Source organism: Pinus tabuliformis, chromosome Q, assembly GCF_031772625.1.
Source record: "Pinus tabuliformis cultivar Carrire ecotype Pingquan chromosome Q, CPIR1, whole genome shotgun sequence".
In the NCBI taxonomy this organism is placed as follows: Eukaryota; Viridiplantae; Streptophyta; class Pinopsida; order Pinales; family Pinaceae; genus Pinus; species Pinus tabuliformis.
The window spans coordinates 683,405,981-683,428,443 of record NC_142296.1 but is presented as its reverse complement, the minus strand read 5'-3'; positions in this window follow the sequence as shown (position 1 = coordinate 683,428,443).

Here is a 22,463-nt window from a genome sequence, read left to right as displayed (position 1 = left end):
ATCCTTAGACTGGTTTGCACTGCAATCCTTTCTCAGCCAATCACCCCTAAGCCAGATTCAAAGCTTAAGGAGGAGTGCTTTTAGGGAATCAACCAATGATGCCAATTGAAATAGGGAATCCAAAGACTATACCATCTCCACCCACCATCTATTCAGGAATCCAAAGGCTGCTCCACCTCCGCCTTTCACTTAGTACATGGAATCCAAAAGTTATACCACCTCCACCCTTCAGTCAATACAGAGAATCTATAGGCTATGCCACCTCCACCCTCAATAACATAGGGAATCCAGAGGTTATGACACCTCCACCATCAACAATATAGGGAATCAAAATGCTATACCACCTCCACCCTTAAATCAATTCCCTTAGTGGATCCAACCTAAACCAAGAATCCATAGCCCATTAAGAAAAAACTCAACACAATACCTTTAGTGGCTCCACCCTAATTAATTTATTAGCCTGCAACCGGAAAAAAAAGGTGCTAGGACACTCCTTGGATAGGAATCCAAAGGAACAATGCCTCCATCCAAACCAGGGAATCCAAAGAGTCTTTGTTCTTCACTTGAGAGATGCCCAAACCACTCTTAATTTCTCAAAATCGAAATGAATTGGTCCTTCAATCCTACTAATGCTCTTGCTCCTTTTCCACTGTTCCCAACAGTGGTGTAATGCTTCCCTACTAATCCTGTTGCTTAAGTTTTTCTTTTCTTTTCTTTCTCTATTCAAATAGTGAATGACACTTTCTCTGCTCAAATAGTGAATGACACCTTCTCTGCTCAATTCTCTATGCTCCTACCTCCCTTCCATCGATTTCTCCTCAATGTATTCACTGCCTCCTATCCCTCCTGCGTGCTTTTGTTTTGTCATCTTTACCTTCAAATCCACTGGACCACTCCTTTGTAGCCATGTTATCACACTTCTCTTCCCACTACTATCATTGTAACCAAACAATAGTCTCCCCAGTCGTGTCTATGCCCAGAACCATTTCCTCGCCAGTACGACCCATTCTGAAATTAATTTTTTGTCTTTTTTACCCGTGGACTTTCTTAAGAGAAGCATGGGCTCATCCTCTCTTCTCTAGCTAAAATCAATTGTATAGATAGCTCATTTAAAAAACACCTGACAAATTTTATAACTGTCATTTAATAACCCAACTTCCTTTCATTCCCAGGAAATCTCCCTCCCCAAAACTCTAAACTTATGTCCCATATCTCAACTCATTTTTTAATTACAACAAAATGGTCATATTATTTACAATAGGGGATTAACAAGGTCGCATAGCTAGCGTTCCCTGGCGCTTAGTTGAATAAAATATTTTAATGTCATGATATGTTGTATGTACTCCAAACAATAATAAAATTGTAAAATGAGTTATATGAATATTTGTTTAACTTTTTTTTAATATAATTGAACATTTATTTTTGGTAGATAAAAATTATATATATATATATATATATATATATAGATATATATAAAATTGACATTGAAGAGAATGATAACAAGTTAATAATCATTTATCTAATATTGAATAATGACAATTTTTTTATATAATGTTCATATTATAGTACACGTCATATTATTAGAGTATAGATTGATATAACGAGAGTTGTACAAGTTGTACACATGTTATTTTTACATATTTTTTTCAAATTTATATTTTTTAAATTATTTTTTTGTAAATTAAAAAATAAAACCCATAAAAATTGTCTATTCAATACTTTACACCAATGAGAAAATGGAATTTTTGAATTTAATTACAAACCATTTGTGTTTATAGTGCATAATAATTAATATACATTATTATTTTTCAATTTATTTATATTTATTGTACATATTAATTAGTAATATAATACATATTAATTAATAATAGAATACACAAAAGTCAATTCTTACCATTAATATACAATAAGAGGGAAGACATTTCAACAAATCATATCTAAAATAAATATAAATAAATTTTATTTAAAAATAATAAATTTAATTTCATAATATTAAACTTTAAATAAATTTTACATAGAAACTAATAACAAATCAACGAAACACTCATCCTACCAACAATAAATATGATAAGAAAAGTGATACAATGTCATTGCCTACAATATAAACCTATAATAATAGGTCGCATCGATTTATGTGCCACCTACTAAATGCACTATCCTCCATACTCGAACGTAATTAAAACATCAAGGGAGAGTTTGCCACATATGTTTCATTTATTCCCAGTGAGACGGTGGTCGTGCCTTGCCCCACCTGTCCCTTCCGTGATACCCAAAACAATTATAGTTAATCCAAATTTTATAAAAATACAATATAAAGAAAAATAATGAGTAAACACTACCATCTCACTATTTTTAGGATTCCTCAAACAAGCTCCATCGAAATTAAGAAAGTCTCTATCACAAATTTTATCGAAATTTTGGGGACTTTTAGAGAAGTGTCGTCCAACCTTATTTGTAAGATAATGTGATACAATGTGTCACATGAAAATTAATATTTATTTTATATAAATGAGAGATATCATTATAATTAGAACAATAGATTAAGGAAATTAATGTGATACAATGTGTCACATGAAAATTAATATTTATTTTATATAAATGAGAGATATCATTATAATTAGAACAATAGATTAAGGAAATTATTTTTAATATATATAAGAAGAGTTGTGTATAATTTATATTAATTATATTTTAAAATATGATATTAAATGTAAATTATTTCATCTAAAAATAAATGTGATGAAATTGGTTATATAATCTTAATAGAGAATACATATGGAATGAAATTAATTTTGTTTAAGTATTTGTTTTTAAAAATATTAAAAAAATATTTTAAATATAAATGTAAATAGATATTTAAAAAAATTGTTTATGGGTATAGAATAGATAGTGATGTGGGATACTATTAAGGCATTTTGTGATGTGAAAGTCACTGGTTCGAAATTTCATGGGAAAAAAATCCCGCCATGGGAAGGGTTGTTGTGGCTTACATCGAATGCAATCTCTCAGTGATTTTGACAGCGTAGGTGCCCCTGGATCGTGATTTCTCAAGCCAAAAGTAAAGCGTGTAGTGATTTCATGACTCACACAACTTACTAAAAAAAATTATTAGAAAAATTACGATAATTTTTATATTATAAATTTTAATGTATTTATTAATTTTTTTAATCAAAATAAGAATCTTTAGAGAATTGGTAACTTCAAAAGATCAACTACCACTATTACATTATATTAGATACAACTATTTCACAAATGCCACAAACGAGAGATTGATTGCATTATTACACCAAACATGTCTCGAGAGACAAACCCACGTAGTTAGGGAAACAAATTGTTCACCAAAGTGCTCGAGCGAAGATCCTTTGACTTAAAAATAAGGTACATGAGGATGTGATATCATCCACTTCTGTGTGCACATGTCTCGAAACCATTTAGCATGGTCTCTTTGGGTGCATTGACCATGTGTTCAACCACTACCTCAGGCTTTCCCCATGGCTCTAGGGAATCCCTCATGGGAATTGAACCTCGCCCAATGGTTTAAAACTCCTTGCATTCCACCATTAGATGCAACCCCATTGGGCTTAAAATGGGGAACATGGGAGTGAGGTTCTATTCACTTATGTGTGTATGAGTCATGAAACAATTCAATATGGTCTCTCTTGGTGCAACCACATGTTCAATTACCACCTCCAAGTGCCCATGGCTCAAGAGAAGCCCTCATAAAAATTTGATTTATCCATTGATGAAAAACAACTTACTTTTCAACATTAAATCCAATAAAAATTAATTAAAAAAATATTTTATTTATATATATATATATAAATAATTTTCTATATATATATATATACATATAATTTTCTTTAAATTTAAATTTAAATATTTTTTTTTTTGAACTATAACCTATAATATATAAATTCAATTTATTTATAATTTATTAATTATTTTTATTTTTAAAATTTAAAATATTTGTTACAAATTCTAATTCATCATATATATACACTTTGACAAAGGTAGCAAGATGATCAACATTGTATTTGGTTTGGTGAAATGTGGTTATCCAAACACGTATTAAATTTTAAATAAAAAATAATGAGTAGGAATTGAAATTTTATATATAACATTCTTTAATATAATAAGTAACAATTCAAATTCAAATAATATATTTGTTATTAGCAAAAATAATTTATATATCTTACAGACATGATTACGAGTTATAATAATGCATGTGATAGTGAAATTGGGACAATCTGCCTATTAAGGAAAAGGGAATTTGAGGAGTAAACATAGTGTATATGTTACACACAAAATAATTGGTATATTACATTTTGAAACCAAAATACATCACAAATATATAGTGCATATGAGATCTAATATATTCTAAGATATGAGAATATTACTGAGAAAATTTTTCAAGAAACTCCAACAATCAATAAACTAAATTTGCCAATATACTATTGTAAGCGTTAATTCTAAGTCTCTCCTTTAATGCTTACATTACAAAATTAATATTACAAAAATTAATACAAGAATCACAAATTACAGTTCACATATAAGTCACATATGTTTGATATGGTCTTCACTGGCACTTCTACCCACTTTGAAATCTCATAGACCATGATCTTTCTCCACCATAATCTTCAAGCTTCCCACTTGACTCATTTAAGGTACAATTGTCTCTGGCCATCATTGAAAAACTTGCAAAATTAATGCTTCTTGACCTCCCGGAGGACAATCTCAATACTCAACCACTCTATGGACTAACTTACATATATCAAAATGCAATGAACTACAATTTTGATAGTTATTTAGGTAATTTGTTTGGGTATTGTGTGTATTCAGTAGTCAATTATACAATTTGACCTTTCTAACACACAAGGATCTCATAAAAATAACCTGTAACTGATGCTCTTGAAGCCCGAAGCACATCAAGACCCATCAACATATAACAGACTCACATATTCAAATTGGTGATATGTTTTCTTGGCATCGAAGAGCTTCAAGAGCCACTAATTTAGTTATATTACTATGTTCAATAATTGGTTTCGCACCTTCAATTTACAAACAAAAATAAATCTATAATATTTAAATTCCACCTCAGGTGTTCTATGAACTCCATTCTATATGCACTGAAATAAATATTTTATCACCACTATTGCAACATAGACTGGATGTGTAAGGACCATATAAAAAATAGTCTAATCATGTCAGAAATTACAACATTAGATGATGCAACTTCAGAGACAGATTAAAGATTCGGTAGACTCATTGACATAAGAAGTGGGTAGCACAAATCACATCTTTCCCTTGACAACCTTGGGATCTAACCATCATTGAAAGCACAGTGCCAACGAAGCAATATGCTCGAGATCCTCAAAGAATGTGTTCCCAACATAGACGAGAGGCACCAGATATTGCAAGAAATACTCCAGGGATAACCACCTCATCGACCATGTGAAAACAAAAAGAAAAAATAATCATCAATAGAATCAATGCAAAAAATTTGTTTTGGTAATCTCCCTCTCTATATGATGGGCTATCTCCTCTATAGGTCAATTATGTCATAGATTTGTAACAAAAGACAAGTAAGCACACCTCCAATGCTCGATCACTTCTAAAGCTTCAATGATTAGAACAAATCTACGCAGATTTGAGGTAAATGCCTTATCTTGAGGCCGTCATGAAGGAAACTCAATTCTCCTTCACAATCACAATACAACATGCTCCATGCAGAGGTCTAGTTATGGCAACCCAACTTACTGTGTTCTCAATTGCGCAACCATCACTATGATATCACCACTTCTAGGCTCAACAGATTGCAATCCTTGAACACCTCTTCTAAATACCTTAACAGGCTTTCTAAGAAATAACTTGAGGAGACACTGATATCACCGATACACAACTTTGTTATGCACAATTCTTCTATGTAAGCTCGGTGATTTTTGGGCACATGCCATCTACTCTATTCAAAGTCCAAGTTCATGACATCAAATTTGGTACGAGCTCTCAAATTTGTGTTTGAAAGCCTAGTTTCCCACTCTCAGAGCTTCAAAAGAGAAGACAGTCACAAAGATAGTCTTGTTGAGGTTGACTTTGTCCAAATTGAGGCTCTTGGTTGTGACCTCGTAGGCACTAGGTAGAGCAAGGGTGCCCCCTAGGCTATCGCTAGTAACAATGATATTCACATCTTAGAACTCTTTTCCATGTATACACATTCACCAGGTTACCGATATCGTTTGAGAAACACATAACACACTCAAAACAAATACTCAAACACAATAATATCTTACCTATGCTTACTTTATGTACACAATAAATATTTAATCTTTAGAATTTTTCCATCTTCTTGGGCCCTCCCTTGAGGGATTCAAGCCCATATAGGCTCTAATATTAAAAAGGAAATTTGAGGAGAAAACATAGGGAACTGGTTACACACAAAACAATTGGTATATTACACTTTGAAACCAAAATACATCATAGATCTATAGTGCATGTGAGATCCAACAAATTCTAAGATAGGAGAAAATTGTTGAGAAAATCTCTTAATGGACTTCAACAACCAACAAACCAAATATGTGAATATACTATTGTAAGCATTAATTCTAAGTCAAGGGGAAACCAGAAGGTCCCTGCATGAAAGCATAATATGTCTGAAAAAACTTATTCCATACACAGTGCAGAGAAAGTAACACGAAAAATTGTTGACAGAGATACGAAATTTCCCATAGTTTGCTTGAGATTTTATCATAGAACTGATAATAGAAAGAGAAGGAAAGATCAGATTTGATAGGTCAGACCACTTGCTTGCCTTTGGAGTTCAAGGAGACGTCCTATTTGTTGAAATATGGCAACAAGAATATTCCAATTTAATTTGTCCTTGAATTAAATTGTGAATTAAAATCGAATTTAGTCTTAACAGCTACTTGGAAATAATTAATTTATTTATTTTAAAATAATTAGTTGGATAAATTCAAGTTAGAAGTCTTTCTGAAGTCATGCAAGAGCTATCCCTTAAATTAAGGAGATAAGATTGAGTTATATTTGAGTTGTAATTAGTTAAATCAGTTTACTGAGTTAAGTCCAGTTAAATTAGTTCCAAACTATTTGAGGAACTAATAGTGAGTTAACAATCAGTTGATGCATTAATGCACTCAACTAGTGCTACTCCAGTTAACTGAAGATTCCTTCATTAGAAACTCAGGCATGTCTATTCTGAGAAAGACCAAGTTGAGATTAATGTTCAAAGACAGTGTACTATTAGTTGCATGTGTTTTCTCATGGAGAAAACTCATGCATGCAGTCAAGGATTCATCCTTGAGGATTGCGCAGTTTTGAAGTCTTGTTATTCCACTTGGTAATAGGCTAATCATCCACAAGGAACAACACAAGGAAATAGGAGCTTGGAGGGTAGAGAGGAAGGCTGGAGAGAAGCCAAGATTACCTGTGAGCATCTGTGAGGATTGTACTGAGAGCTGGCTAGCTGTGAGAGCTAAGGCTTTGTATACTTCCTATGTATTTCCACCATGTATGATAATACAATAGTGTGAGGTTTTTATCTGAGACTTTCACCAAAGTATTTTCATGTGTATTTTGCCATTGATTCTTCTTCTTCTAGTTATATCGTTTAGCTCGATATTTAAGATTTCGTAAATTGATAGTAGAAGTAGGTTATAGTATTCTGCTTTGATTTATATTGCATTATCGGGTTAACCTATCACAGATTTTCTACATGGTATCAGAGCTATGAACAGTATACTGAGAAGAGAATTCGAAGTTTGAAGTTCGGGGTTGCAGGTGCAAATCGAATTCATATCATACTTCAAGGTTGGCCAATGGTGTTCTATGGCTTGAGACTCGAGTATGCCTTGGAAGGTAGCTCAAATTACATAGCATGGAAAGATAGAATGGAGGCTGTATTAGAAGACAATGGCTTGAAGGAATTCATTGATTAAGAAATCCCAAAGCCAACGTCAACTAATGCACAAGAGTTGGCTGAGTGGAAGAAGTGTGTGGTGAAGGCGAGACAGATCATCCTCAAGGGAGTTTGAGACCATATTGTCTCAAGTCTCCATGGGAAGGATACTCCATTTTCAATGTGGAAGACATTGAAGGACCTCTGCTAGAACTGTAGTATCCAGAGGAAATTGGCGCTCAAGGATAAGCTTCGAAGAATCAAGATGGAGAAGGGCAATATTATTTCCACATATCTGAACAAGCTCACCACCTGCAGAGATGAGTTTGGCAGTATGGGAATAACTACTGCCGATGATGATATGGTGAGCCTCACTCTCCTTGGCCTTCCAAAGAGTTGGAATAGCTACTAGGACTCTGTGAATGGAAGGGAGAAACTCTCGGATTCGGAATGACTGTGGTCAGATCTTACGCATGAGGGATCAAGAGGAACACATGATATGGTTCTTCATCCAAGAATGATGTGTTGAAAAATGTGCAACAGAAAAGTTAAATTTAGAATGTGCTAAAAATAGACCTGTTAAAAATAGCATGTCTAAAAATAGCAGTTTACCCAGTGAGGTCATTGGCCACATTGGGTGAGAGGTAAAAATAGCATTTCTAGGTCCCTTCCTATTTATAGTAGTCCCTAGTCTATCTATAGGAAGTAAAATTAATTTTGGTCTTAACAGTAGTTGTAAATATTAATTAATTAATTCAACTGAGTTAATTAGTTAAGGATGTTATCACTCAGGTTGTCCTTTTGGTCAGCATCAAAAAGTATACGGCCGAGGTAACCACAGACCAATCTTTGGACTGCAGGTTCTAGCCCACCTGCAATCAGAGAGGGCTCTCTCTTTCTGATTTAGCTTTGTTGAAGATGATTTTAGGCTAGTTATTGAGTTCAAGGGGTTTTGTTTTGATTTTGGTGGGATGATTGATGTTTTCAAGTAAAGAGGCAGGTATAGTATGAGAGTTTCAAACCATTGGGCATGGAGTCAAGGAGTAGGACTGTTGGTGCGTTTTCTTGGTCACAAGAGAGAAATATGGAGCAAGATAGCTGCACATGAAACAATTTTTCAGGTTTAAAAGGATGGAATGAATGCTAAGGGACGAGAGGCAATTAAGAATCTCTCAATCAGCTTAACAGAGGAGGAATGAATGAGCTCTATCTAGGAGCAGTAAAGAATCCCTAGATAACTGTCAAACATGGGTGAATTAGGGTAAATATGAGCCACAGGGAATTCATATTCATTACTAATTCAGTTCAGATGAAAACATAAATAAACAACAGAAATTGAGCATAGAGTGCAGTTAAACAAGTTCTAAGCTAATCTTTCTTTCTGCCATTTAGATGGTGATACATGTATAATATGAACACATAACAATGAAAAACAGAGGTAAGAGGCACTTATTGATTCATGTTGCAGCACAAGAATTCCACATTCACTTCTTCAAAACATTAATTCACAGCACACAGTCTGTTCTCCAAGCTTTCAACAGTCTTTGATTAAAGAAAACATGTCAGGTATACAGTGCGAGTCTCTAATGAAAATTATCAATCAACCAACCCTTTAAACAATACAGAGGGTGGTATAAATAGGGAAAATTATCCAAAATTAATCGATTACAACTGACCTAAACAGGTCTGAAAGAAAATGGTTACTTTAACCTAATCTTATCTAGAAATAAATGCATGAAAATATCTTTGAGCTGCGCTGAGGGCAGCTGTATCAAACTGAATTAATGTTTGTCCTGGGTGGCTCTGTGCTATTCATTTAGCCATAACTGTGCATTGGTCTCTGCTCCATTGTTGTTCGGTGGCTTTAAATGCTTTAACTGTGATTTGAGAGCTTTAATGGGCTTACACCACTTTATTTGACTTTGTTGGAGGCCATTCAATGTTAGGCTGCTTTGGGAAATGAAGATTTCGATTAAAAATATTCAACTGATACTCTTTCGCAATTGAATCGAGTCGTTTAATGTCTTCTGAGTGCTTTAGACTGTCCCATCGATCTTTCATGGCCTCTGTTCGGCCCTCTATTGCTTTAAAAACTGTGTTTGCCCCTTTTTAAATGCTGCGCGAAGAAATTTTGGTCGTTTTGCGCCTTTCGGGCATCCTGGAGGCCGAGCGGTGAGGGGCTTTCCATTTCGGCCTATTTCCCGTAGCCATGCACGAGGCGCTAATCGCGCATGAAAAACTGCCTCAGATTTTGAATCTGGGCTTCCTGGGCTGCGATTTGCGCCTTTCGCGCTTTTTTTGATGATGACGTCAGCATGACGTCAACGGGTGGGATCCAGTACGACAGTGACGTGGCAGGGTGACGTCAGCAGTACGGCGGGTTACGTGGCGGTACACGGTGGCAGTGATGACTTGGCAGTATGGTGGCAGGAGGCCTGACGCAGGTTGATGACATAGCAGGATGACGTCACTGGGCGGAGGCGGTTTTCGGTTTCGGGCACACCGCCTTTGGGCAAAAGTGGTATTGGCAGAGGGGGCTTCGCCACAGCCGAGAGGGTGACACATGGCGGGAGTACGACGGTAAAACCGCCGATCTCCCGGACGCTAACCATCAGTGGCTTCGGAGATGAAAAGGCCCGCCCACCATAGATCTAGGGCGCGGGCGATCGGACGGCTGGCGGAATGGATGAGGCGGCGGAGGGATAAGGGACGGGGCCCGCGGCGCATTTAATAAATTTATTGTATGGCGAGGGGGTTTAAACATTAAGAAAGTGGGTTATGGGGTTATAAACGAGCAGGGAAAATATTTCGTGGGTAAGACTTTAGGATAAGGGTGGAACATGGGTTTTGTAGGTTTAGGGTTAGGGGAAAAAGGTTATTAGTTTGACCAGATGTCAGACTAACTCCTATTAGGACACGAATGGGCTAATAACAGCCCCAGATGGACTGTTTGTTGAGATTGCAACAAGATGATGGAGCTTAGTGAAAAGAGTTGCCTTCACTAAGTGGGCCCGCAGGCTATTTTTGGCGCAAGTCTATTTTTAGACTATGTCTATTTTTAGACATATGGATCATGTCTATGTTTATGGATGATTGATCAAGTTGGGAAAATAGATGGACTTCTATTTTTGATGAAAGTGTGAGTGATCACAGTGTGAGTGATCAAGTCTATTTTTAGACTGGCTGTCAAAAATAGAAAAGTCAAATATTATTATCTCACAATAATATTTGGACTATAAACTTAATCTTATTCTCTTGGAGCACTTCAGTTTGAGCTACGGAAGTGGCACATGCAGCTGTCAGAAGGAAATTCGTTTTTCTTATGAGTCAGTTGAGTTGTTGCATGCATGACTTCAGTTAGAACTCAAGTGAGTTGAGTTTAGTGGACTGGAGGTACAGTTGATGGAGTTGTGTTCAGTTTAACTTAGTTAAACTGGTTGTAGTTAGTCTAACTGCAGATAGACTAATGATGAGTTGTTAAACTAATTATTAACTCATAATACAACTAAAGAATACATCAGTTAACTCAGTTGCATGTCAGTGCATGTTCAGTTCAACAGGGACAGGTGGTAGAGAATCAGATTGCTATCAGTTGTGACTATAGTTGTGCACCAGATCTTGCACAATCAAAGGATTGAGTATGCCAATGAGTTTGCTCACGTATTTGGCCCGCATTTTAGCCTTTTCTCACGTCCACAAAGAGTGAGTGACTATTTTGCAGGTGAAAATCGAGTTTGGGAAGCAATTCTCATCAGTTCTTGAGCAGGTATTGAGCAGTGGAGGCAGGCAAGCAGTGGAAGAGATTTGGAGATCAGATCTGAGCTGTATTGTGTGTAACAGAGGTGGAGATACTTGTGAGAAGTATTATGTTGTGTAATGTTACATGACTCAATCATTAATATACAGATAGTGTGGGGTTTTTTAGCGAGATGCTTTCCCCGTGATACATACTGTGTTAATGTGTGAATGCTCTTGATGTTTTATTGTTATTGATGCTGCTATATTCTTGATCAACGTAGAGGAGCTTATGTATTGTGTATGTTTTCCGCATTAGTACATGATCAGGATAATCTCCATTGAATATGTGTTAAATTATTCAAAATTTCTACATGGTATCAGAGCTAGATAATTGTAGAAAAAGTTTCTACATGGTATCGGAGCAGCTTGATTTGTAGAAGAGATTTTTACAGGATATCAAGCGAGGGTTGATCGGAAGCAGTTGAGTTGGTTGCTGGTGGAATTCGAATTTGCAGCAGTGTTTTCTTGGTGACAACGCAGCAATGTCTTTCAACGGATTGCGATTGGAGTATGCTCTTGAGGGCAGCTCAAACTATATTGCATGGAAGGACAGGATGGAGGCAGTATTGGATGATAACGGGCTGAAGGAATTCATAGATACGGATATCCCAAAGCCTACTGATGCTACTCAAGCTGATGCTTGGCAAAAGAAGATCGAAAAATGTCGAAGAATTCTGTTGGAGGGCGTGAAGGATCACATTGTGTCCAGCCTCCATGGAAAGGCTACTCCATATTTGATGTGGAAATCATTAACAGAATTATTCCAAAGCAAGAGCGATCAGAGGAAGCTGGCGCTCAAAGATAAACTCAGAAACATCAAATGCGAGAAGGGAGACAGTATTCCCAAGTATCTCACGAAGTTCACTCAGTGTCGAGATGAGCTGGGAAGTGTGGGGGTTACTGTCGATGATGAGGACTTGGTGAGCTTGGCTCTCCTTGGTCTTCCGAAGAGTTGGCATTCCTATCAGGACTCTGTCAATGGTCGGGAGAAGTTGCCAGGATGGGAAAGACTATGGTCAGATCTTGTGCAGGAGGAGATCAGGCGGAGTACCAGGGACGGATCTTCGTCAAAGGGAGCTGATGAAGAGAATTGTGCTTTGGCTGCCAAAGCAAAGAAAGGGAAGAGCAAGAAAGCTTCTCAGTCTGGTGCGAAAGGCAAGAAGCAGGATATGTCCAAGGTGAAGTGTTTTCACTGTCACCAACATGGACACTATGCCACAAATTGTCCGCAGAAGAAGAAGAACAAGCAAGCTGCTGGATCTGCAGGGGGAGAGGCTTTAGCTTCTCAGTTTGAGCTTGATTTTTCATTGATCGCATGCTTGGTTTCAAGTGTGATGGGATCAGTGTGGTTTCTGGACAGTGGTGCGTCTTTTCACATGACGGGAGATAGAGATTTGTTCTCTGATCTGGAGGACAAAGATCTTGGAGTGCACATCGAGATGGGCGATGATGGTAGATACAGTGCGACCGGTATCGGTACCATTTCCTTTGAGAGGGAGTCTGGTAAACCCTTTGTATTGAAGGAAGTCATGCATGTTCCAGGATTGAAGAAGAATCTCATCTCAGTGGCGATGTTAGAAGACAAGGGGTATGATGTTGTTTTCAGCGAGGGAAAGGCCTTCCTGCGCAGCAAGACAACTGGTGAGACCCGGAAGATAGGGGTTCGAGTGAGGAACCTTTATCAGTTGCATGTAGATGGATGCGCAGCAATGGCAGGCAAGGCAGAAGGATTGGTGAGCCGGGATGATGGCGAGTTGTGGCACAGGAGATTGGGTCACCTTCACCATGGAGCCTTGAAGATACTGCAGCAGATCACTACAGGGCTTCCTAAAGGCACACTTGCGCAGTCAGATCAATGCAAGGGGTGTACTTTGGGGAAGTTTGTGAAAGCCACCTTTCACGAGAAGGATAGTCGCGCCACGACGATCCTTGAGAGAATTCACACAGACGTGTGTGGACCTTTCTCAGTTGCTTCGACAACAAAACACAGGTATTATGTGATTTTTGTTGATGATTTCTCTCGTAAGTGCTGGATCTTCTTCATGCAGAAGAAGAGCGAGACATATTCAAAGTTCTGTGAATTCAAAGCACTGGTCGAGAAGGAGTCAGGGAAGAAGGTGAAGGCTCTTAGGAGCGATAATGGTGGTGAATACATCTCGGACGAGTTCAAGGATTTCTGCAAGGCAGAAGGGATTCGTAGAGAGCTCATAGCTCCCCATAACCCACAGCAGAACAGGGTAGTTGAGCGGAAGAACAGAACGATTGTGGGTGCTGCACGGGCAATGTTGCATGATCAGGGCCTACCCCTTCACTTGTGGGTGGAAGCATGCAATACAGCAGTTTATGTGCAGAACCGTTGTCCTCATAGGATACTTGGCATGAGTACACCCGAGGAGGCTTATTCTGGTAAGAAGCCTGATCTTTCTCATTTGAGAATTTTTGGTGCTAACGTTTACATGCATGTGACGAAGGATGCCAGAAAGAAGTTGGAGCCGACTGCAGAGGTTGGGATATTTGTGGGGTACACTGATACGCCCCACAACTATCGTGTGTATTTGCCAGATAGTGGTAAAACTGTTGTGCGACGGGATATAAAATTTCAGGAGGAGAAAGCCATGAAGTGTTCGCTTGAGAGGGAGCTACACTTGCATGCAGATGAGGAGCTATTAGTTCCTAAGGATGAGCTTCAGGACGTGGATCAGCCATAGGACGAGGTTCATGGAGTGGAAGAGACCACTCATGCAGCGCCAACCATCAGAGGGCGAAAGCGCTTGACAGAAGCTGAGTGACTGGCTCAAGATGCAGAGAAAGTTGTAGGACCACCTACAGCCCAACGCAGGCAGAGACAGTCACCTGATCGGTACACTGGATACATGGCTCTTATGAGCAAGTGTGTTGTGACTGAGCCATCCTCTTTCGAGGAAGCTGTGGAGGATCCCGCATGGGTAGACGCCATGGTGGAAGAGTATGATTCTATTGTCAGAAACAGTGCATGGGAGATTGTTCCTAGACCGGAAGGGAAATCAGTGGTAGGTTCGAGATGGATCTACAAAGTTAAGCAGGCAGCTGACGGGAGTGTGGAGAAGTACAAGGCAAGATTTGTTGCCCGAGGCTTTTCGCAGATTGAGGGGATCGATTATGAGGAGACCTTTGCACCTGTCGCAAGGTATTCTTCCATACGGACGATTCTTGCTCTCTCAGCGCAGATGGGATGGCACATTCATCAGATGGATGTGAAGACTGCGTTCCTCAACGGAGTCATTGAGGAGGAGGTGTACATTGAGCAACCCGAAGGCTTTGAAGTCTTCAGCAGCGAGTCGCATGTGTGCAGGCTCAAGAGAGCGCTGTATGGGTTGAAGCAAGCACCACGTGCTTGGTACACACGGATAGACAGCTATTTCACAGGACTTGGATTCTCCAAGAGCGAGGCGGATCCGAACCTATACCAGATTGTGGTGGAGGGTAAGTTGCTTATCATTGTACTGTATGTTGATGATTTGATTCTAACAGGTGATGAGCTGTTGATACTGTCATGCAAGAAGGATCTTGCTACAGAGTTTGAGATGAAGGATTTGGGCCTCCTTCACTATTTGTGACGGCAAGTAGCCACCATCTTTGAATGTCAAGCCTCACCCATTAAAACATATGTTTTGAAGGATAAGTAGGGGCAGTCTCCAAAGAAAGAGATGAAATTGCTGCAACAAGTAGTCACCATCCTTAGCAACCTAATGATAGACACGCCAAAAAGAGAGTTTAGTTTGCGGCAGCAAACAAAACCATTTTTCGGATAATAAGTAAGAGGGCCTCCCTCCGTAACACCAATGTTTTATCTGTTGCGATCTTGAAAAATCAAAAAGTGAACTGATGGGAAGACAAGTACCGTCGGCACCGAAAAATAACGAGAAGACAAGTATCGTTAAAAATATAGCAAGACGACAATTAGAAAAACAGAGGTGGGACAGAGGAGGGGCAGCCTTGAAATTATTCTTTATACCTGGGGGCATGCGAACCTTTTGGAGTGCAAGCACGGGACGACTATTTATTTTTTTAAATTTTTAGGTCCTCCCTTTAAACCTGTAGGTCTAACCCGTTAAACTCGTAGGATTAGCCGTTTCCAGCTTGCATATAAAAAGGAATGTGGGGCAAAAGTTAAAACTTGCCAATTTGGAGTAGCTAGTGAGGTATAGCTCCTTAAATAAGAATACCTCATCTGAGGCGTTCCTTGTATTAAGACTGGTATAATTGAGCAAGGTTTGAACGCATTCAAGCTCGTTAAAAAATGAACTGCCCCTTAAAGTTTAGGGGGGCATATGCCTCATCTGCATTATTATTATACTGGGGGCATCCAGATCGAGCAGTTTTAGCAATGTTCATGCTCGTTAAAAAATAAACGCAAGAATCCGAGCAGTTTTAATACATAGTTCATGCTCGTTAAAAAATAAACATAAGTTGTGAGCAATCTTCCCCTACAGTTCAAGCTCACCCAGAAAAAATGAACCGGTAAATAACCTTGAGAGATGTAACCTTTGACAGCCATATTAAAAACCCTTGGTCGTGTTTATAAGCCATCACCTCCATCCGTTCATTTGGCCAATCGTTCATCTCCATATGTTTGTTTACCCATTTTGAGGAACAGCTGCGAAGAGTGATTTCACTTAGCCATCCTTGTGACACTGCCGTGATTGGAAAATTCCAACCTGTACCTGGAATCTGCTGCTATCCCTGTTTATCACTCGTTCCTCAAAAGACGAGTCTTCTTTGAGCTCTTTTCACTGACTCGTAAAATATGAAAAGTTTGTCGAGTTTTGGCCTTCTAGCTCGTTAAAAGGACCGGAAGAGCTATCCCTCCTCTAGATTTTAATCTTTTTGGACCTGAGGGATTATTGCACAAAAAGATCGAGCACTTGTTTTGTTCGGCTCGTTAAAGCAATCGAAAACTCATCCCTTCTGTATTGTTTTATACTTTTTCGGACTTAAGGGATTAAATGACAAAAAAGGAATTTTGGAGTTGACTTTATGTAACTTTTCAGACTCTCTAAAAATGAAAAGGACCGAGTTTTCCTTGTCGTTAGACTCGTTAAAATGATTAAATAGCGACAAACTTGTCTTTAGACGAGAACGAGTTTCCCTATCGCTAGGCTCGTTAAAACATAGCGATGGGCTTGCCCGAAGGGCAGGTTATAGAACAAGCATATGTTATCCTCCTCAAGCTTGACAAAAATAAAGAGGTACTGGTCAGCAATGACTGGGGAAAAATTGGGAGAACCTCACAGCTTTAATGGTAGCAAGTCGCTCTTGAACATGACACTTTGTCCTCCGTATCACATCGGGTTGGGTTGTTTCATTCACCGGTCTCATAACCATGGTCCTCGCCACACCATCCACATTTTGGGGTAATGCTACCAATCCATCACATCAGTGTCGTTATAAGTTCAAGAGATGTTGTTCTGCAAAGAGTCAACCGTGTCCCATCCACTGCCATACATTGTCCTTCATCCATTTCATGACCGCCGCCCTGAATCATACATCACAGTTTGTTTTCACCTCATCACAATCACTAGCTCCGTTCCGTGTCACTGATGTGGGATTCATTAAGGCCCTCCTTTGACGGATCGCTCCTTGTCGACATCAGCTCATTATCCAAGGAGTTGATCTAGGAACAACCCCTTCAGTACTTTGAAGCTTGCATGCCTCAATGGCAAGTTTCTCACTTCCGGCGACAGGTATACATCAATGACCTTCGACCAGAAGATTTTGCATGGTGGTCGACGCCAAGTCCTTTATTCCCACCATGTGAATTGTACTGCCGTACCTTGAGGGTCATCATCCTTATCGGTGATTCCTCTCGCGCTTGTTAACGGTTTACATCATTGACCGGTAATCAAGCGATGTCTTTCCATGTTCGACTTCAAGAAATTCTCACATGGATCGACTTGTACATCGAGTGAAGATTGGAAGAGATTGAAGACCCCGGATCTAGTTTCATCCATCCGGGCTGCGATATATATTCAGGACATAAAGACATTTGATATGTACATCATTACAGCAGATGATCATCCTTCTCAAAGGATGATAATTTCAGCAGAGAATTATCGGTCTACAATCAGATGATCGTCTGTTCTATGTACGAAAATGTATTTATAAAGCTGAGCATGGGAATGCCCGCCTCAGCTAGATCATGAAAATGTATGAAAAATAATGTATTGTATTGTATCTTATTACAGGACACTTCTCAGCAGATTGAATGAACTTCGGATCCTCTCAATAAAGCATTTCACCCGATAAACGACCTCATACTTTAGGGGGCATCTGTTATAGACAATTTTGTGCCTTACAGCAACAGGCATGAATTGTCAATAATCCAAGGGATCTAAAGTTCCCTAAACATGATGTTCCTACCCCTAGAGGAACAAGGTCAGCAAACCAACAGCTCTCAGATCAGTTCTCCACCTGAAAACACTCAAAAACAAGCAATCCTGAAATCAAAGCAGGTGCTCCACTAGGCTTCTGCGCTGAAACACAACTCCTCCATGGTGTACCTGCGTTGCAAAGCAGGTAGAACAAAGGCCACCTGCGTTGAGCGAGATTGGACAAGTGGCACACTGAGTCATTGCTCTGGAATCTTCCAAAAATGACACTTGGATCAGGGATTTCACCTTGTGATGAGTCAGAGGCTCTGTTTCTCCAAGTGGAAGCAAGGTTCTCCAAGTGGACTCAAGAACTGAAGATCAACTAAAGATCAACTGAAGAGAGAGAGGACACAAGGCAGCTACACATCAGTTGCAAGCTGACTCATCCTTTCTCAATTCATCTATATATTGAGCTCTCTCCTATGAGCTCAGGGGGCTGGAATTTTGTGCAAAGTAATGCTATGCTGTTGGTTTCACTATAGAGCTATTGGGTGATTGCTTGAGGGAGGTGAAGAGGAGAAATTCTTTCTGCTGGGAGGTGTTGCTGGATTGGGGCCTTCAATGGTTGTAACTCTCTCAGAACTTTACTTCTTCATTAATAAAAGCTATTGAGGTTCTTCTATATGCTCTTGTTTCAATGATATATTGTGATAATTGTATATTTGATTTACACTAATCCTTGAATCAGTTATGATTGCATGTTGCTTGTAGTTTCCTTCTTTACTATTTTGCAGGATCTCATTGTAGTTGGGCCAGCAATAGAGCAAGGAACTGGGAGCAAGCAGCCATAGAGAAGAGTTTGGATTCGACATTAAGCGCAAGGCAACGGTTAGTGCATTCTTTCATTCTCTTTTGCTTTCATAAAGAAGTAAACCTTCAGTAGTTTCCTTTACAGTTGTTGCTGAGGTACTATCACCCTTAGAGTGGGATAGGGTCATCCGAGTCGGATACTTTTCCCTACAACAGAGAGGCACATCGGGATATGGTTTGTGGTACAGACAGGAGGATGAGGTGAAGCTATGTGGCTTCACGGATGCAGATTGGGCAGGGAGCCCAACAGACAGAAAGAGCACATCAGGAGGGGTCTTCAGTATCGGATCGATAGCAGTTTCTTGGTACAGCAGGAAGCAGAGATCTGTGGCACTCAGTTCAGCGGAGGCCGAGTATATGACAGCAAGTTTGGCTGCATGCGAGGCTATATGGATGAGGAAGATCCTGGTTGGTTTGTTCAGTTCTCATTTGGATCCTACTGTGATTTACTGTGATAACCAGAGTTGCATTAAACTCTCGGCTAATCCTGTATTTCATGATAGATCTAAACATATTGACATCAGGTACCATCATATCAGAGATTGTGTGCAGCGGAGGATCATGTTACTTTCGTACATTCCAACGGAGGATCAGGATGCTGATATTCTGACGAAGGCTCTCACTAGGAGCAAATTCGAGTACCACCGAGGCAGGATAGGGGTTGCTGATAATCCATATCTTGTCGAGAGGGAGTGTTGAGATTGCAACAAGATGATGGAGCTTAGTGAAAAGAGTCGCCTTCACTAAGTGGGCCTGCAGGCTATTTTTGGCGCAAGTCTATTTTTAGACTATGTCTATTTTTAGACATATGGATCATGTCTATGTTTATGGATGATTGATCAAGTTGGGAAAATAGATGGACTTCTATTTTTGATGAAAGTGTGAGTGATCACAGTGTGAGTGATCAAGTCTATTTTTAGACTGGCTGTCAAAAATAGAAAAGTCAAATATTATTATCTCACAATAATATTTGGACTATAAACTTAATCTTATTCTCTTGGAGCACTTCAGTTTGAGCTATGGAAGTGGCACATGCAGCTGTCAGAAGGAAATTCGTTTTTCTTATGAGTCAGTTGAGTTGTTGCATGCATGACTTCAGTTAGAACTCAAGTGAGTTGAGTTTAGTGGACTGGAGGTACAGTTGATGGAGTTGTGTTCAGTTTAACTTAGTTAAACTGGTTGTAGTTAGTCTAACTGCAGATAGACTAATGATGAGTTGTTAAACTAATTATTAACTCATAATACAACTAAAGAATACATCAGTTAACTCAGTTGCATGTCAGTGCATGTTCAGGTCAACAGGGACAGGTGGTAGAGAATCAGATTGCTATCAGTTGTGACTATAGTTGTGCACCAGATCTTGCACAATCAAAGGATTGAGTATGCCAATGAGTTTGCTCACGTATTTGGCCCGCATTTTAGCCTTTGCTCACGTCCACAAAGAGTGAGTGACTATTTTGCAGGTGAAAATCGAGTTTGGGAAGCAATTCTCATCAGTTCTTGAGCAGGTATTGAGCAGTGGAGGCAGGCAAGCAGTGGAAGAGATTTGGAGATCAGATCTGAGCTGTATTGTGTGTAATAGAGGTGGAGATACTTGTGAGAAGTATTATGCTGTGTAATGTTACATGACTCAATCATTAATATACAGATAGTGTGGGGTTTTTTAGCGAGATGCTTTCCCCGTGATACATACTGTGTTAATGTGTGAATGCTCTTGATGTTTTATTGTTATTGATGCTGCTATATTCTTGATCAACGTAGAGGAGCTTATGTATTGTGTATGTTTTCCGCATTAGTACATGATCAGGATAATCTCCATTGAATATGTGTTAAATTATTCAAAATTTCTACACTGTTATTTCTCGGACTTAGGAAAGTATGGCTATAGTGCCGGGAAGGGGGTATTATTATTTTTTGGGATTTTTATATATTTTTGCATATTAGGGAATAGGGAAATGATTCAGGGAGCTAAATAATAGAGTTAGGAGTTAATGTGAAAATGACAAGAAAGCGCTAAGGTGAGGGACCTTAGGCTATTTGAAGGGGAACAAGACTCACAGAGTGAAACAACAATACTCCTAAGCAAAGAGGACCTTTACTTAGGCAAATATAATGGAAGATGATGAACTCAAGAGTTATCAAGCAGATCTTGACCTCTTCAGGGAAGTTAGTGAGTGATTTAGGGGAATAAGAAGAAGGGGAAGTTAGAGATGTCCAGCTTGAGCTCCTCCAAATGGAAAACTGCCTCCAACTTGTGATCTGAATAAATATGACACTTGACAACATGACCATGATTCTGCAACCACACAGCTACCTACCCAGCCTACCTTCCTAACATTTTTTCTTCTTCTTGGGTGGGTGCACTTAGACTTGCAGACCCAGCTTTACAATTTTTCTTTTTACTGTCCTCCTATCTAAATCTACACTTATTTCTGCCAAGGGCCCAGATTAAACGGTTGGGCTCCTTTGATTCTCTACCTATCTACAAATCTACCAAGATTAAGCTGTTTGGACAGATATCATTCTCTATATTCTAAAACAAGAAATTGAAACCTAGGGAGGCCAAGATTAAGCTGTTTGGCCTTCCCTTAACTGAAAAACTCTTCAAAAATGAAATAACTCATCAAAATTGGAATACAACAGTGGTGTTTAGACTAGCACACTTTCATGGCCTCTTCTTTGGCCTCTTCTGGAAATATGGAACCTTGCAGAATGAAATATGACGTATTTGGCATGTAAAAATGTCAATCATGAAATATGAACACCTGTTGCAACAGGAGGCTAACAGTGGCTCCACTTGGGGATGGCTTTTCCTTGTGAAAAGCTAAGAACAGCAGGTCAGACTGCCTTGATCTTCTATTGCTGCTGTGGACTGAAAAATTTCTTTGTTGGCTGCTAAAAGTGTGAAACTTTGAAGTATGAACAACCCTCTCCTCCACTGGATTACTGTGAACTATGTAGCATCGCCTGCTTTCTTCTGCGTGCTTGATATACAATGTTGTTTGAGCATGTGCCTTTGAAAAACATAGATCAAAACTGATGTATTTCCTTTAGCCTTGGTCTAGAAACAGTTGCTGATGTAAACTGAAAATCCTCCTTTCTTTTGCTACTGTTTGACTGAAGACTGCAAGCTGCAAACTTTTGCTGGGATTAATGCAATGACAGAGATCTGAAATGGAGGACTTGCTTTGTCTGTGTCTTCAAAATTTTGCTGCTGCTCCTCTAATATTCGGACTGCTTATACAAAAATAAAAACAAAGTGCTGATATATACAAATATTACTGTACAAAAAGATATATACAAAGCTGCATTGTATCCCTTAAAAGGGATCATGGTAATGTTTCAGCATACGGCCATTAACAGGGCCTTCTTCAGCAGTGCTGCCCTCTATAGATTTGAGAAAATATGTGTTATTTCCCTGAACAACAGAAATAACGAATGGCCCTTTCCATAAAAAATCAAACTTGGCATGTTTGCCCTTGTCTTCTCTTCGTGAGTCCCACCTTAGAACTTTGTCACCAATGTAGAAATCTTCA